Source organism: Ranitomeya imitator, chromosome 1, assembly GCF_032444005.1.
Source record: "Ranitomeya imitator isolate aRanImi1 chromosome 1, aRanImi1.pri, whole genome shotgun sequence".
NCBI classification, from domain to species: domain Eukaryota; kingdom Metazoa; phylum Chordata; class Amphibia; order Anura; family Dendrobatidae; genus Ranitomeya; species Ranitomeya imitator.
Window position 1 is genome coordinate 804,015,311 of NC_091282.1, and position 6,000 is coordinate 804,021,310.

The window sequence follows — 6,000 nt, forward strand, 5'->3', positions numbered from 1 at the left end:
AATTCTTTTTTTTTTTAACAATTTATATGGTGCCCAGTCCGTGGAGCAGAGTCTCCACTCCTCCACCCCAGGTACCATCCGCACATGATCCGCTTACTTCCCACATGTTGGGGATAACCCCATGCGGGAAGTAAGCGGATCAATGCATTCCTATGTGTGCGGAATCCCCGCGATTCCGCAAATGAATGAACATGCTGCATTTTTTTCCGGAATGCGTTTCCGCTCAGGAAAAAAACGCAGCATGTGCATACAAAATGCGGATTGCATTCTTTTAAATAGGATGCTTAATGTGAGCATTTTTTTCGCAGTTTTATCGAGGATTTATAGCAAAAAAAACGCGAAAAATCTGGAACGTGTGCACACAGCCTTAGTCATTATCTGTAACTGTGCAGTGATCTGTTATATGTTCTGTAAAGCTGGTATCTACCACTGACCATATGGCGGTAATATCCATGTTGGTCATTATATAGAGATTATCTTCAGTAACAGTGCGGTCATCTTCTGAGGTTCTCCACTATTAGGGTGCGTCACCGAATTGTAATGAAGGTTACCTGGTTAGGGGCCCACTCAGAAGCTTCGCCCCCTGAACCAAAACCCTAGCTAGCCTCTGGTCAGTAGTCAGAGCTACACTGTTTATAGACGATTGTCACCGTCCTCACTCAGCTCTGTAAGCAGGACAATGTCACCGCCACTTTCCAGCCTCTGAATGTAAGCAGCTCCTTACTGACAGAAAGCAGAAGTCCAAGAGAAGTGAAGACTGGAGGTCAGGCAGGAAAGGAGCAGTCACTGATGGGTCGGAGTTGTACATGGAGATTATCTCCAGGGGTCTGTTTGACGCAAATCTATACATGCTACTTTCCCTCTCTCTGATGCGCCCCCTGAGCAGTCTCTTCCCATCAGTCTCTTCCCAGCAGTCTCTTCCACCAGTCTCTTTCCAGAAGCCTCTTCCCAGCCTTCTGCAGTTTGTCACTGACATGGTGATGCTAAATGTTTTTTATTATAGTTTTTTTTTTTTTTTCCCCAATCACTTTGAGAGTTTAACTAATAGAATTTCGTACCATGTTACTCCCCACGTTTCGTTTCACCTTTCATCCCACTTTATGCCCCAATGTTTGTTGCACTTTTTGTCTCACTTTTTGGCCTACTTTTCGTCTCGCTTTTCATCCCACTTTTCATTTCACTTCTCGTCCCACGTTTCGTCCCACTTTTCCTCGCATTTCCTCTGAATTCTGACCGTCAGCTTAAACTATTGATCTGGGTCTGACATGGTTTAATGAACGACCTCCACTTAGCAATGAGCGTCTCCGTGTTCTGCACCAACTCTTATCACTGATACAGTGCAGGTTCCTGATAAAGTTCGTGTTTTTTTCAGATCCAAAACTTCACGGTAAATGTTTTTGGATAATCAGTAAAATGCTGCATTAGCGTTTGGCCCAATGGGTGGCCAGATCTCTTAGTTACTGGTCTGGGGCTGCAGATTTACTTCGCACCAACTGCAGAGCAGGAATAATATAGTAGCTGGTTCCTGTTGGGAAACGTTCCAGTTTCTGACACACGATGCAGACACCGCATGCATCGGCTCAACGGAGGCTACCTCTGTATATGCCACCTGTGTTGTATGGCACCCCAACCAGGATTGGCCAAGGAAGAGTGCCATGTTAGCACTCATTCTGACTCCCGGCACACAGGGCACGTGCCACACTGGGATCACTGGTAAAGAATAGGACCTTGTAACACTGTATTACATCATCTTATAAAAAGTCTGTTGGAGAAGGATGAGTGCTGTACTCTGCTAATGGAGAATGAGTTATGACAATGTGCATCATATACCGATGGAGCATTTCTGAGTGCTCTTATGGGGTCCGACCTTTGGGACCCCCACGATCTGCAAATTATCATCCATCCTGTGGATGAGTGATGTAACTTTTAATTATGTTAAAACCATTTAAAGGGATTTAATCTGAGGACAGCTTAACTTAGAGGCAGAGACTCTAACTCCAGCGATGTGTCACTTACTGAGCTGCTTGATGTAGCTATGATAAAATCACTGTTTTATCAGCAGGAGATTATCGCTAGAGGAATAGTAAACCTGCTGCCATGTAGTCCAACCCCGCCCCCACCACTGATTGGTAGCTTTCTGTCTACGCACAAGGGGCAAAGAAAGCTGCCAATCAGTGATGTGGTGTAGACCAGATCCTATTGTGACAAACCAACAGCTATAAAGTTGATAGTATTAACATCAAGCTCAGATCTTAAAATTGTCAGAAGTTGAAAAATAAAGTTTATTGCAAACTTGCAGAAGTTTTTCTTATGCAACACAGTTTCATGTGCAGAGACCTTTACTCCAGCGCTGTCCATCTGCAACCCCCTAACTATCCTACACGGTGTCAGGCTGTGGTGGGTGAAAGTAACCATGAGATGATATGTGACTTCTGCGGTGTGCCACCTGTTGTCTGGAGATTATACGCTGGATGACAATACACACCAATGCAAACAAAGCCGAATGTCACAAGTCCTATCTGTCACATACTTCCCGCATGGCTTATTCTTTACTGTAAATACCATATGCTGTTAACAGATCTCATCCAACTTGGCTTCAGCATTGAATGTATAGAATGTATAGAATTTTTCCCACAGGTATTAGCCAGCTGGACAGTACAATATTGCGTGCGATCTCATCTCCTCCCAAATTACTTAAGTGTCCACTGTCAAAATAATAATAATTCTTAGTGCTTATAAAATAAAACCTGTATTCAAATGTTTCTACAGCGCCTCTGCGGAGTAATGTGTCTCCACAGCAGCAGAAACCACATCCTTAGAGTAGTCGGATCCCACAGGCAAATTCCCTTCCATCTGTCCTGCTTCTACTTTTCCTTCCAAATGCGTGTGAGCACAAAGAGACTAATGTAAGAACTTATGAGACCACAGGATTACACTATACTGAATGTATTAGCTGTCTGTTACCGTGTCGGCACATACATTTAGGTCCATATATATTTGGACACAGACAATATTTTTCCAATTTTGGTTGTAGACATTACCACAATGAATTTTAAACAAAACAATTCAGATGCAGTTGAAGTTCAGACTTTCCGCTTTCATTTCAGGGTATCCACATTAAAATTGGATGAAGGGTTTAGGAGTTTCAGCTCCTTAACATGTGCCACCCTGTTTTTAAAGGGACCAAAAGTAATTTGACAGATTCAATAATAACATGGCAAGGGCTGTGTTCTATTTCTTCTTCATATTCTATTGCCAAGTTGCTTCATTATTTATCTTATCTGGGCTATAAAATTAATTTTGGTTGTGAGTTCCTAAGTAGGTTTTAAGCTATTTTGGAAGATGATAGTTTGATAGTTTAGCCATTTTGGAAAATGTGGGCAGTCATTTATTTCCAGTCTAATTAGCATTTTGGCTTGGATTTCTCATGATTGGCACATCAGATTTCCACACAACAGGTCTCAAATTTACTGGGGAGCAAGCATCTATACAGCCGTGCCATTAGTTCCATACTGAACAGTTTTTAAAAAAAGGTGGTGACCTATGAACAACATTTATCTCCGATCCAAGAGGTAAGAAATGTAAGGTCAGGGGTGGTCCAGCCACTCTGTCTCCATAGCTTATAGAGATGAGAATACATGGAGAAGACCCTCCTACACGGTACGGTACAATCACATGACAGCCCACATTTCTCAGGAGGAAACGCAATGTGTTATAAAATTGTCCCAAAAGGACATCAAAGGTAGTAGACCAATATTCAGAATGGTTTTAGGTTATGTAGGTCCTAGAATCTAATTGCCAACTTTATTTAGTTACCATCCAGGGAAAGTAAAGTGGAGCCAAAAATGTTTGAGCACAGTTGTACCTTTATTAAAGACAACACAATTTAGGTTCATTTTTCATCGAATTTTCTGCCCCAGCTACACCCAGATTCCCTGTATCTGAAATGTATCTGAGATGCCAGGGGGGGCAAGAAGTTTTCAGAAGTCCCTGAATTTCTGCAGATTTCAGCAGATTCTTCCTGGAGTCAGGGAAATTTCTCCTTTTTATTTTTTTCTAGAAACCTGGACGATCCAGGAAAGTTGTCACGACCAGAGGAATGGTTATTCAGACGACCGTAGGGCATGATTCTGCTGCCGCTGATACCACGACTGTCAATATCACGGCATGTTCATATGGAGACAATGGAGTAGGATATTAGGGGATTAAGTTGGATATCACCGTCAGCACATTACTGATAGGCGCCACTGATAAATTCTGCTGCATAGACACATGCCTCCACATACAGGAAAGTGGGAGAAGAATACAAATCTGCGACCCGGCCGTAGCTCGTGCACAATCTTGTAATGTGGGTCATATGCAGTTGTTAAAGCTTTGCAGTGATGCATGGGTCTAAAGGTGCAGATATTCCCTGGAGAGAGTAATGGGGCCACAGATATCTTCATGTTTGAGTGTCAAGAAATCTCTGCAATCAATATTTGCTAATGAGCTCATTCTAATGAGGTAGTTTTGGAGGCAATGTCCCTACAGATAAATGGGAAAGTCGCAGAAATTTTTGCAAAGCTCAGTTTGCTCCAAGGCCGAGATGATAACTGTCACGGGTTTACCATGACAGAGAGGAGCCAGAAGACCGCAGTGTCAGATTTCTCCTACTCCTGCACTGATTAGAAGAACTTCACCTTCATATTAAACAGTGCAAGTTTCTGCTAGCAGTGCAGGGGTTAATCTGTTCAGCTTATAGTCTCTGAAGCCTTCCTGCTTGGATGATCTCCACTGTTCAGTGCTGGCCACTCCCCTTTCCTATAAATACTTGCCTCTGACAATTTGGATTGCCAGTGTTAGTCTTGTACTGCCTGGTGTGGAGTGCGAGAGTTGGTTGTTGGTAGAGGCATTTGAAGTGTTGATCCAAGACTGTTGTTTGGTGTTTAGGCTGTGTGCAAATCTTCTTCCTCGCCTATTTGGTTTTCCATCCTTTTCTCCCCGGTGTACTTCTCTGTTGTATGTGCATATTTGCATGATTGGTATTTTCATTTATCCCTGAACGTCCCCCCTTGTTAGTCTGGTTTATATACAGGGTGGGCCATTTATAAGGATACACCTAAATAAAATGGGAATGTGTTATGGCCGGCAATCAGGCAACACAGCGTGCAGTAATCAGCGCACATACAGAGATCTGGCAATAACCAAAAACAATAGGACGAGCTCTGAGACGTGGAATCTCTGTAGACTGCAGTACCTGATCTATCCTCACACAACTATAAGCAGCAGTGGATTGCGCCTATCACTACCTATGCAACTCGGCACTGCCTGAGGAGCTGACTAGCCTGAAGATAGAAATACAAGCCTGACTTACCTCAGAGAAATACCCCAAAGGAATAGGCAGCCCCCCACATATAATGACTGTTAGCAAGATGAAAAGACAAACGTAGGAATGAAATAGATTCAGCAAAGTGAGGCCCGATATTCTAGACATAGCGAGGATAGCAAAGAGAACTATGCAGTCTACAAAAAACCCTAAAACGAAAACCACGCAAAGGGGCAAAAAGACCCACCGTGCCGAACTAACAGCACGGCGGTGCACCCCTTTGCTTCTCAGAGCTTCCAGCAAAAGACAATAGCAAGCTGGACAGAAAAAAACAGAAAACAAACTAGAAGCACTTATCTAGCAGAGCAGCAGGCCCAAGGAAAGATGCAGTAGCTCAGATCCAACACTGGAACATTGACAAGGAGCAAGGAAGACAGACTCAGGTGGAGCTAAATAGCAAGGCAGCCAACGAGCTCACCAAAACACCTGAGGGAGGAAGCCCAGAGACTGCAATACCACTTGTGACCACAGAAGTGAACTCAGCCACAGAATTCACAACAGTACCCCCCCCTTGAGGAGGGGTCACCGAACCCTCACCAGAACCCCCAGGCCGACCAGGATGAGCCACATGAAAGGCACGAACAAGATCTGGGGCATGGACATCAGAGGCAAAAACCCAGGAATTATCTTCCTGA